We start from the raw sequence: 13,323 nt of genomic DNA, 5'->3' as shown, positions 1-13,323 counted from the left end.
TTATCCATTATGGGATTTCATATTATGAGGCCGAGATTTCATTAAGTGCTTTGCTATACTGATCCATCCCCACTCCATACCCTAGTACATGACACGGTGGAGGCAGAAGTTTTGTGAAGGAGAAAGTGCAGACATGAGACAGAGGGGCTGTTGCTGATGGTTCTCGTGTATGCGCCAAATCAGACTTAAGCAGACAGGCGGAGTTTTCTAGGACGTATGGAATGATTCATCCTCTGACGGACCACGCCATCAGTGAATTGGGCATTTTTGGGCAGTTAGTAGGAGCAGACTATGAGATCGCACTAAAATGACCTATCTCAGTGCTCGTTCACAGCGTGTGCGGAGGGAGACAGGGCGCCTGTTTCAGACTGACCTATTGCGCCCAGCACGGGGATGGTTAACTCCCAATACTTATGATGACAGCTGAGGCAGCAGGACATTAGGGATAGGCTTCCACAGGCAGTCGCAATAAGCAGGGATCCGCAGCCAGTGCGGAAAAAGCGCCAGCGAATGTGTCCAACTCAGAATCAGCCCTGGAGTGTAGAGGAGGGTCCTGCTCTAGAGCATTTACAATCTAAAGCAGTGGTTCTCAAACTCGGACCCCACACAGTTCACGTTTTCCAGGTCACCCAGCAGGAGCACAGGTGTATTCATTACTCACTGACACATTTTAAAAGATCCACAGGTGGAGCTAATTATTTCACTTGCGATTCTGTGAGGAGACCTGGAAAACATGCACTGTTTGGGGTCCCGAGGACCAAGTTTGAGAACCTGTGCTCTAGAGCACAGGTTCTCAAACTCGGTCCTCAGGACCCCAAACAGTGCATGTTTTCCAGGTCTCCTCACATAATTACTAGTGAAACTGATAGCTGCACCTGTGGATCATTTAAAATGTGTCAGTGAGTAATGAATACACCTGTGCTCCTGCTGGGTGACCTGCAAAAAGTGAACTGTGTGGGGTCCTGAGGACCAAGTTTGAGAACCTGTGCTCTAGAGGGAGCTAGTAAAGCTAAGACAATAGGAGCTACTGGTACTTGGTAGCAGCTAGTTTTGCCCAGAGTTAGTAGTCAGCAGTGGCAGCTCTCCCCTTATGGAGAGAGGGGGGCTTCCCGGCTGTTATTCATAGGGAAAATCGGGAAAAACAGGCATTCACAGGAAACCCGTCTTCTAGGGACTGCACCTGCTGCAGCCCCTATTAGCCAGGGAGTGCTGGCGTACTCAACCCAGAAGTGGCTGCCCACTGCAAGCGCTTTCTGCCAATGGCAGTCCCAGAGGGAGAAATTTACCCCCCTGTTTGGACTGACAGTCCAGCGTGTAACCAGCAGAAAGCGCTACCAGTAGGAAGCCTGCCAGTTACCTCAATTGTGCTTAATGAGTTAGGATATTCCTCACCTGTGCCAGCTGCATAACTCTCTACCTATACACCGACACTCCATGCGCAAGGAGTACTACCAATTCTGCAATTGGCGATTCAGAAGGAGATACCTGGTAGAAGAGGGAAGACAGTAGAGGTGTAGGTTACTCAAAGGGGAGTTTGGATGGATGACACCGTGTAATCTTCAGGCAATGTGTCCATGGACTCGGTATGATTCACCGGCAGCCCGACATTGGAGGAAATCCTGATCGTCCCCAGGCAGTGGCGTAACTACTGCCCCCGCAGCCCCCGCGGTGGCTTGGAGGTGCCGGGTAGCTTGGGGGTGACGGGGGCAGTGGTTACGCCACTGCAACTGTGAGCGCTGGCCTCTGAAATGATCGGAGGCTAAGGAACCCTCCGATCACTTCAGAGGCCAGCGTTCCCAGTAATGCAGTGCGCGGGTGATGTCATGATGTCACCCGCGACCTGGGGAACCTGCGCGGCCGCATCTGCTGGATCTATTTAGATCCAGTCAGCGCGGCAGCGGGAGAGACAACGCGGATGACAGCGCGCAAAGTCAGGTAAGTGAGGGAGGGGAGGGAGAGAGGTTTGGGGAGGCCACAACTACAGGAGCTGGCCACAACTACAGTGGGCACTACTAAAAGGGGCACAACTACCGAGGGCACTACTAGAAGGGGCACAACTACAGGGGGCATTACTAAAAGGGGCACAACTACAGGGGGCACTACTTTAATGGGCACAACTACAGGGGGCCCTGCATAATTGGCACTACTACAGGGGGCATTGCATAATGGGCACTATTACAGGGGGCATTGCATAAGGGGCACTTGCTACAGGGGGCATTGCATATGGGGCACAACTACAGGGGGCACTACTTTACTGGGCACAACTACAGGGGGCCCTGCATAATGGGCACAACTACAGGGGGCCCTGCATAATGGGCACTACTACAGGGGGCATTGCATAATGGGCACTATTACAGGGGACATTGCATAAGGGCACTAGTATAGGGGGCATTGCATATGGGGCACAACTACAGGGGGCACTACTTTAATGGGCACAACTACAGGGGTCCCTGCATAATGGGCACTATTACAGGGGGCATTGCATAAGGGGCACTATTACAGGGGGCATTGCATCAGGGGCACTAGTATAGAGGGCACTGTATAAGGGGCACTAACTTGATACACGCAGTTTACAGGTTATAAACTATGTTCCCAATAATCTGGTTCTACACGGACATAAAATCTGTGCAACCTGTCTTGAGCTGAGGTGACAGACTGGCAGGAGCAGAGAGGAGGGTTGCTGAAGTAGATCTGTCAGGGTGGGATGTAATGGGCATTACTGTTTGGCATAATGTGTATTTGGCATTACTGTGTGCACAATGTGCTATTAGGGGCATTACTGTGTGGCATAATGTGTTGTATGTGGCATTACAGTGTGGCATAATGTGAAATAGGGGTGTTACAGCTTGGCATAAATTTGTTATAAGGGCATTACTGTATGTCATTATGTTATACGTGGCATTATTGTGTGGCATGTGTAAGGGGCATTGCTGTGTGGCATAATGTGTTGTAAGGGGCATTCCGGTGTGGCATACTGTGTTATAAGTCCCCCGGGGGGGGTGCCTAACCCTAACTCCTCCCTCCTCCCTCCCCCTAGCCTAACCCTAACCTCCCGGGGGGTGTCTAACCCTAAGCCCCCCGGAGCCCTAAACCACCCCCCACCCCCTGCGCGTCTGTCCGCACCCGGCATCCCTTCGTTCGGGATGCCGGGCGCCGGTCTCCCGGCATCGGTAAAATGACAGGCGTCTAGATTTCGACGTCTGTCAGTTAACCCTCACTGGGATTAAGTAGTCTGGGAGCCGGCAATCGGCATTCTGTCCACCGGCTACATAAACGTATACCGTGTCCCCCGTCCTGATGTTGCACCAGTGATATGTCACCTTACATGTACTATATCCACATATAGTGACTTTGCATTAACCCAGTACGGTGCGGCGGAAAACTATCTCGCACCTTAATAAAAAATAAAATTGCATCCGTATAGTTCTGACACCTGATTGGCTCTTGTCTATCTTCAGAAGCTTCTCACTTCCTACAAGTTAGGCATGTAATATAAATAGATGTTATAGGTGTATGAATATATAAACACATAGATCAAATAAAATGATAAACCAAAAATAAAACCACTTCCTTTAATAAACGCACCTCAATACACTGCATCTACTTAACTCTTCAGTAGTGAGTAACGAGTGCAGAGTTATGGACAGATCAAGTCATCCAGAAGTAGAGTCCATGCTTTAGCCAAACAGCATTTAAGGGACTATTTATCATAGGCCACATTCCTGTAGAAGTACTTAAAAGGCTACAGAGACTGATACAATGCCCAGGTTTCCACCTGTTAAATAGAGATGAGCTATTATAACGATAAATAGACAACTGCCTGCTCCTGGAGGCAGTTCGCTGCCACCAACATCCCAAGTGAAGTAGGCGGTCTGGGCAGCTTGATGACGCTGTTCGAGCTGAATCACGTCTTGTGGCCCTGCCTGCGCTTTACAATGATCCTATTTTGATGATTAGATTTAAATCAATGCTTAAATATCATTAGAAATATCAACAGCAGCAGCCACGCAAACAATTCATAGGAAATAATACTAAATAACCCTAAGTTTCTGATATGTATGCCTGAAGCATCGTGATAGTAATAAAATACAGTAAATAAGAAACTAGGAAATGACAGTTGCCGAGTTAGTGGGGTGTATATATATATATATATATATATATATATATATACATATATATATATATTGTGATAGAGGCACTGGAAAAGTTTGGAATGGCTTCTATGTGTGTCCCAGATTCTTGTCCTATGTATTTTGAAACCCCCAGGAGAAGTCTGTTTGATAAAATAGACTAGAAATGTTGGCTTTGGTGAAAAGCCAGAATGGGTCCTGAGGGTGTGGATGTGAGGAGAGGAAGGACTCCATCCATAGGCCACTCCAGGTGTTGGGCCTTTCAGTCTGGTAGCAGGCTCATTAGGGCTTGCACCTGGAAATGGCTGATATAAGCTGGGTTTAGTTGTGGCTGAGTGTCTCACACCTGGGCAAGCAGGCCCGCAGGTTAGCTTGCTCTGAGACACTGTTTGATACAAACCTGTAAGTATTGAGGATGTGAACTGGTTTACTGTTCTGATAGTGAGGGAACTTACTGTCTAATTATAACACCCAGATAGGCTAGGATTTTGTTTATGTTTTATTTGTTTATGTGTCTGGTACAATAAAGACTGGCTCTGTCCAGAACTGTGTCCTGTTTCTCCGGCTGCTGTGTGTGTAAAGAGGGAGTCCATCTACCCCAGGAGAGGGACCCCTATCCCGACTGTGTCACAATATATATGTGTCACAAATAGGGCACTCCACGTCTTGATTTAATGTAAACAAAGTGAATATTATTAATGATAATGGTATTTGTAATACTGATCTATTTGTTAAGGAGACTGATCGGAATACTGTACTCCGACACGACAGTTTCCATCCCCTGCCTTTACGACATAGTGTGCCCTATTCGCAATTCTTATGTGTTATGCTGGGCATACACTATGCAATTATCTGTCAGATATCTGTCCAATCTGGCTGGTTGGAATGAAAATCTGGTAATGTATGGGAGCAAATAACAATAGAAATTTGCTCCCAAACACTAGAAAACGGACCAGATTTTCCTTCCCACCAGACAGATTGTACAGATATCTGACATATAATTGTAGAGTGTATGCCCAGCATTAGACGCATTACCAGCGACCCTATCCAATTAGAATATCAACTTGAAGAAATGGTTAACAAATTTGTGGCAAGAGGTTACAATAGACGTGAGTTATTAAAAATTAAAGAAAAGGTGAGTAATATCCCCCATGATATTACTTTACAGTCTAAAATTGTACATCAAGATGCTGTGAAAAAGATACCGTGGGTAAATAGATATACCACTAGAAGCATTGATACCACGAGGATTGTAAAAACTTTGTGGCCATTATTGAGCAGTGATGTTGAGCTCAAATCCTTGGTCAACTCCAAAGTAATGCCTTGTTATACCAGAGGCCGTCATTTAAAGGACATATTGGTCCATTTAGACGATGCTAAATTGAGGAAGAGAAAACCATCTCACTTTCATGGTCATCACAGAGGTCTTGGGTGCATCACTTGCTGGTCGGCCACCTTGGGAGATGTTTTTCATCACCCCTACACTGGGAAAAAGGTCCATATTAGATTTCCGGTGACCTGCAGTACTACTTTTGTAGTCTGTTATCATGCCCATGTGGCCTACCTTATGTAGGCAAGACTGAGCGGCAGATCAAGGAGCGCTTGGCGCTGCATAGATCTGCAATACGCTCGGGCATTAATTCCGGTATAAGTGATCAGCCAGTGGCAAAACACTGGATATCAGCACAACATGGAGTAGCAGACCTAAGTTTTAAAATTATCGATCATATCCCGCCTAGTGGGAGAGGTGGCAATAGGGCCAAACATTTACTACAAGTGGAATGCCGCTGGATTATTAAATTGGACATAATGGCCCCTAAAAGGCTTAATAAATCCTGGGGACTACAGTGTTTTCTTTAATGTGTTGCAGTTAAAGTTCTCTTCTCAATGCTTCTGTATTGATTGGATGTAACTATATGTAATGCTGTACTTATTCATTGTTTTTCTATATGTATTTGATGCAAGTTTATAATATTGTCATGTGTTTTTGTATTTGTTTTTAGTTTGTACTGCGTTGGCTTGACAACGCTTGGTGTGTCAGCTGATTGGCCCGGCCACCCGTTGCGGCTCTGTGATGTCCCAGAGGTGGCGACGCCGCAGTGTGGGCACGTGTCCCTGGGAGTTTGCAGCGTCGCGGACCGGCTGTGGACAATCGGCTGATTAAGGTAAATTACTCATGATATATATGTATGTGAAGGCTGTATTGTTGGTTTATATCCCTGATGACGGGCATGTGCCCGAAACGGTCGTCGGATTAAACTTTGTTTACATTAAATCAAGACGTGGAGTGCCGCCATTTGTGACACATATATTGGGCTACTTGGCCCATGGAAGGCACCTACGCATATATAGATTTTCTACCCGGATGAGTGCCGGGATTTTGTCTACCATTATATATATATATATATATATATATATATATATATATATATGTATATATATATTTTGTATATATGCTCCTGATAAACTCGGGTACTACTGAGCCAATTTTGAAATGGCTTTCACTGAAAATTTCCTTGAGATGTTCCCATACATCTGCGATAGATAGATCACTGCATGTTGGATTTCACAGATGTGCCGATAACGATCAGAAAAATGGTCGTGATTGCCAGAAGAATTTCACCGATCCTACAATGGATGGCGGAACATCGATGGCCGCCGAGTGCCATTTCCGATCGCAAGATCGGACACCTGATGCATGGGGGCCTTTACATAGCCAGATGATTCATAGCCTATCATGTTAATTGGCTACACACACCACATATATACATACATCATACATATGTAGCTTCTGGTTCGTTTTGGTGGAGATTTCACAATGCCTAGGAGAAAATCTTCACTTGGTCGTGACAGTGCTGCGGGAAAAAGGGTGCGCCCAACTTCCATGATCACCGACTACCACCTGAACGAATGAATGCATGTAAGCTTGCTGCCCCGTCAAGGACCCCACAATGTGGTCACATACTACGTTTCACCCCAAATCCAGGAATGGTGAGTGCCGTTGATTAGTGGGGAGATATATATTATATACGCACACACATACTATTTTGATCGGGTTTTCCCTGAAATGTTCCTTGGGAGTAATATAGCCTGCAGGTTCTCAAACTCAAGGCCTGATTCAGACCCGCTCGCAAGCGTGGTCGATGGTGGCCCAGTGCACACGCGCGGCATGAGCGAGCGCAAAAAGCACTCACTCCGTGGCTCACTACAAAAGGGTCGGCTGTCGATGTTGATCGACAGCTCACCCCGTTTTGTAGGCGTGGCCGGGGGGTGGCTTCACAAACGGAGGCGTTCCCAAGCGAACGCCTGCCGTTTGTGGGCGGCCCCACTGACATCACCCGTGATGTCAGTGAGAGAGCTTCCGGCTCTATTAAAGCCAGAAGCTCTCTGGGGCTTGCGGCCACGAGACCCTACCACAAGGGTCTCGTCGCAAGCCCGATTGTCGCGATAGTCTTGACCATTGTGACCATCATCCTGGCCGCTCGCAATAGCTGTGGGTGGTCACCCACAGCTATGCGAGCAGCCAGGAGGCCGCAACTAAAAAAACCAGCTCCCGCCCTGATTCAGAGCGAGCGCTCGCTTTTTGCGAGCGCCTCTGAATCAGACCCTCAGTCCTCAGGACGGACCTCAAACAGTGCATGTTTTCCTGGTCTCCTCCCAGAATCACAAGTGAAATAATTAGCTCCACCTGTGGATCTTTTAAAATGTGTCAGTGAGTAATAAATACACCTGTGCACTTGCTGGGTGACCTGGAAAATGTGACCTGTGTGGCAGTGGCATAAGTTCTTCCTAGATGCCCGGAGGCAAGTTATAATTTGGTGACCACCCCCCACCCCCGTCACAGTGAGACAGAGTTGTGGGTGAGGGGGGCACCGGATGTGTCCCACTAACAAAAGAAGCTTCTGGGGAGCAGCAAACCCAATGACTAGGAACAGGCTATAGATAGACAGAGGCAGCAGCTGACATGGAACTCTCCACTAGTATATAGTGGCTTCTCAGGTGCCGGAAAAGGGTGCCATGTATTGGGTGGCCGTGACAGTACACTCCGGGTACATAATTACAGCCCTAAGTGGGGTGAATATATTGTGGGCAATGGAGGAAGTGCCCCTTCAGTGCTGGAGCCCGGCGGCAGGCGCCTCCATTGTCTCCCATAGTTCTGCCCCTGCTGTGTGGGGTCCTAAGGACCGGAGTTTGAGAACCACTGACATAGGCTACACAAACATGCGCGCGCGCACACACACACACACACACACAATCTTATCTCCTCATCAGGAAGCCATTACATCGGGGATCGGGAACCTCAGGCCCGGGGGCCGTATAAGCCCCCGGAATCATTTGGTCTGGCCCTCTGAGCTTTTTCTGCTAGCCTCATCTGGCTCATGGTGCCTAGAATGGCACCCTGCTGCCAGAATCTATGCAGCAGTGCCGCCTCTGGAGCGTCCTTAGGATGCTTCAGACGGTCACACCGCTGCCCTTACAGCTACCCGAAGCATCCTCAGGATGCTCCGGGCATTGCTGTAATCACCTGAGATCATGGCCCCGCCCCTGTGTGATGTCACATGGATGGGGCGTGCCCGCAAATAATGATATATATATGAAAATGGCCCTCGGCAAAAAAAAGGTTCCCCACTCCTGCATTACAGTGATCACTGACTGGGCTTTTTCCAGCATTGGCTCCTCGTGTAATCTGGGGAGCGGAGCTTGTGACTGACAGGCTCCGGAAGACCCCAGTGCAGGAGAGGACTGAAGGAGAGGGAAGGGGTGTGGCCACCACACTGCCTGCACGGCTCTAAGCAGGGCAGGGAGACTGACTGATCTCACTGACAGCCAGGTGAGAGAGTCCCCATCCACATAATACTTTAAATCGCCCATTCAGTATCATTGAATAAAATTGACAGTGCCAATCCTGACAGACGCCTGCCCTCCAACATGACCCGTTCCATTAGGTACAAAACACTCTGCTCCTGGACCCACCTAATTTATGATTGCAGCCACCTGTGTTCAACTAGGTAATTGATGAGACAGGTGTTTTAGCACAGGTGTCTGCAATCATCAATTAAGAGGGAAGTCCAGGAGCAGAGCATTTTATACCTAATGGAACGGGTCATGTTGGAGGGTCTGCAGACGGTGCATGTTTGTCTGAACTGCCTGGGCGTTGTGCGTTCTCTCCACGCTCCACGCTTCCTACGGGCAGATGTGTGCGGCTAAGTAATGTAATGAGGTTATTACCAGAAGCAGTGGCGTAACTATAAATTTTGCTCCCCCATGCCAAAAAAGTTTTGAGGCGCCCCCCAAAGACAACTTTTAAAGGTGTGTGGTTATTACATGATACAGCAAAGTGCCTTACACCAGTGGCGGATCCAGGGGGGGGGGGGCAATGGAGCGATCGCCCCCCCCGTAGCATAGTCTGCATCATGCACGGAGCTGCACAGGCTGTGTTCAGTGATCGGAGCCTGTGCAATGCGCGGGGAGCGCATTACACAGGCTCCAATCACAGCACAGGCTAATCAGCTCAGTGCATGATCCGGGGCAGGGTGGTGAAAATGTCCTTCGTTGGAAGGACCTTCTCGATGTTTGGCGATGGGCGGAGCTGAGGGCGGGGCCAAAGGCAGTGGCACCTTGGCGGGAGGCACAATAAGTGACAGGGCATCCATGGCTCCGTGCTGTACAGCTAGCAGCCAGGTCACGGAACGGAAGCGGGACTCCAGCGGGGGAGGATGCGGCAGCAGAGCAGCGGGAACCCACGAGTGGATGCGGCCAGTGACTCTCCAGCTGACTGGTAGTAAGGAGCTTGGGCTGTCTGGCATTGGGATGCTGTAAGACAGTAGTGTGAAACTCGGCCCTCCAGCTTTTGTGGGACTACATATCCCAGCATGCCCTAATAGCAAAACTGTGGCAGTGCATGCTGGGATTTGTAGTTTCACTGCAGCTGGAGGGCCCGAGTTTGACACCACTGCAGTAAGAGGAGCTTGGTCTGCCTGGCAGTGGAGTGGAGGAGTACTATACCTGCCTGGCAGTGGGGTGCTAGAGCTGGCAGAGGGGTTGATGGGTACTATACCTGCTTGGCAGTGGGGTGGAGGGATGCTAGGGCTGGCAAGGGGATAGAGGGGTTCTGTATCTAGGGCTGTCACGTGGTGCGTATATATAGAATGCTGGAAGCTGTCACGTGGTGTGTATAGGGCCACAACTAGTGGGGGGGGCTGGAGGTGCACGTGCACCGGGTGCGCTGCTGCACCCGCCGCCAGTCTCCTCCAGCCCGGCACCACAGGGAGGCTCCAAGACGGACGCCCGCTGAGATTTTATTACCAGCAGGCGCCCAGCTCCTCCCCTGCTGCGCCGCGATAGCCGGGGATGGAGTTCTCTCCTGAACTCCAGCTTCCGGCTCTCCCCACGGGAACTATGGGAGAGACATCATGACATCTCTCTCATAGTTCCGAGGAGCAGCCGGGCGGACGCAGAAGTGGGGTTTAAGGTAAGTATTTTTTTTTTTTTACCATATGGGCACTACTACTGGGGCATTACTATGGGGGCATTACTGTAGGAGCACTGTTGCAGGGAGCATTACTATGGGTGAATTACCAGGGCGGAACCAAATTACTGTCTTGCCCCAGGTGACAAACAGAAAGGGGAGGTGCCAATACAAGAAAGAGGAGGAGTCATAATTAATCATTAAATCGCCCCCCTAAAAGAGCAGTCTAGATCCGCCACTGCCTTACACATTATGACACACTAAGTAATGCCACTTATAACACAGTGTGCCACACCGGAATGCCCCTTACAACACATTATGCCACACCGTATGCCCCTTACACATGCCACGCAATAGTGCCACGTATAACACATAATGACATACAGTAAAGCCTTTATAACAAATTTATGCCATGCTGTAATGCCCCTATTTCACATTATGCCACACAGTAATGCCACATACAACACATTATGCCACACAGTAATGCCCCTAATAGCACATTGTGCACACAGTAATGCCAAATACACAGTATGCCAAACAGTAATGCCCATTACATCCCACCCTGACAGATCTACTTCACCAACCCTCCTCTCTGCTACTGCCAGTCTGTCACCTCAGCTCAAGACAGGTTGTACAGTTTTTATGTCCGTGTAGAGCCAGATTATTGGGAACAAAGTTTATAACCTGTAAACTGTGTGTATCAAGTTAGTGCCCCTTATACAGTGCCCCCTGTAGTTGTGCCCCAAAATGCAATGCCCCCTACACTAGTGCCCCTTATGCAATGTACCCTGTAATAGTGCCCCTTATGTAATGTCCCCTGTAGTAGTGCCCATTATGCAGGGCCCCCTGTAGTTGTGTCCATTAAAGTAGTGCCCCCTGTAGTTGTGCCCCTTATGCAATGCCCCCTGTAGTAGTGCCCATTATGCAGTGCTCCCTGTAATTGTGCCCATTAAATTAGTGCCCTCTGTAGTTGTGTCCATATGCAGTGCCCCTTGTAGTTGTGCCCCTTCAAGTAGTGCCGCCTGTGGCTGTGCCCATTTTAGTAGTGCCCCCTGTAGTTGTGCCCAGTAGTTGCCCCCTGTAGTGAGCCCCCAGTAGTGAGCCCCCTGTAGTTGCACCTAGTTGATCCCAATAGTGAGCCCCCTGTAGTTGCCCCTAGTAGTGAGCCCCCTGTAGATGCTCCCCTCCTCCCCCCCGCGCGCACACAAACACACAAAAAAATAAACACTTACCAGTGCTGCTGCCGTCCATACCCCGGCGTCCGCTCCTCGGCACTATGGGAGTGACGTCGTGACGTCACTCCCATAGTGCTCTGCGGGACCCGAAAGACGGAGCTCACTCCTGACGTCATGACCTGGAAGACGGAGGGAGCTGCCGCTGGGGGTTTGAATAGGAGCCGGGCGCCTGCTGGTAACACACTCAGTACCCCCTGCACCCTCTGTAGTTATGGGAGTTCCGCCACTGAGTGGCGTAACTAGTGCCCCCGTCGCCCCCAAGTTACCCAGCTCCCTCCAAGCCACCGCGGGCGCTGCGGGGGCAGTAGTTACGCCACTGACCAGAAGTGGAAAGACATGAGGAACTCTGATGTGTAGAATCGATAACCCTGTTACCTGGGAGCAGAGCATTTTGTACCTTGTGGAAGGGGTCATGTTGGAGGGTAGGCAATACCTGCCCCTGTGCAGGACTAACTGGATGCTTTAGGGATAGCCAGGGCCGGCTCGAGGGGGAGCCACGCCCTGTGCAGGATGGGTGATTTTCGCCCCCTTACTCGCGGCATCTTGGGGGTGTGGTCTAATTACCATAGACCATGGCCCTGAATGACAATATTTGGGGGCGTGCCCGTTAACGTCAGGCTGGGTGGAACAGCGGGGCAGTGCCCGAAAAACTGGACTGTCCCACCGAACATACCTCGAGCCGGTATTTATATACAATCAGTTAATTTGGAGTTGAGCACCTGTACTTCTTTTTTTGTGTGCATATATCAATTGTCTCCACAGGTAGCACCTCCAATTATATATATATATGTTCAGGGTGTGCAGTCTGAAGTCCATTTCCTATATGAATCCAATCAGTGCATTGCTTTGCACACCTGGAAAGCCTGAGACACTTTCCACTCAGACTAGCACCCTTACTACATTGGTTTAGAGCATGGAGTCTGGCATAGTAATATGCACACCAGTCAGAGGCACAATATAGGTAAGTCCTGCAAATATTTAGACTGTGTAGTGCAGCTTTGGTTCATTTTTGGGGCGTGGGTCCCCCTGGATTGCTTTGGCTGATCTGTCTCAGGGCACTGCATTATAACACATTTTTCCTTTATAACACATTTTAACCCTTCACCGTTTGTTTATTATACGTGTACCTCACTTTTTATTTTCATTCTTTATTTGCAGCAGTAGCTGCTCCTAACTATCTCTTTTACACTGCACTTTTCTTACTATGGTGGTGCCCTGGGGTGGCTTAGCTGGGCTAGTTTGGGGATGTCATGCACTCTCGATTTGAATCCTAGTATGTTAGGGACCTACCCGACAGAGGTTACCCGGATGTGGTGGGTAGGCCCATAACCTCGGCCAAGATTATGCCAAAACCCTCTATTCACTGCAAAAATGTATTTTTTATATACAATCAGTTAATTTGGAGTTGAGCACCTGTACTTCTCTTTTTTTTGTGCATATACCACGTGCCGGCCTTGGGGATAGCTAGAGCTCCGTTGTGTACAGCAAT

The sequence above is a fragment of the Taudactylus pleione genome, unplaced genomic scaffold (genome assembly GCF_031769625.1).
Source record: "Taudactylus pleione unplaced genomic scaffold, aTauple2 ptg000079l, whole genome shotgun sequence".
In the NCBI taxonomy this organism is placed as follows: domain Eukaryota; kingdom Metazoa; phylum Chordata; class Amphibia; order Anura; family Myobatrachidae; genus Taudactylus; species Taudactylus pleione.
The sequence above is the reverse complement of the archived record's forward strand: the minus strand, read 5'-3'. Positions refer to the sequence as shown.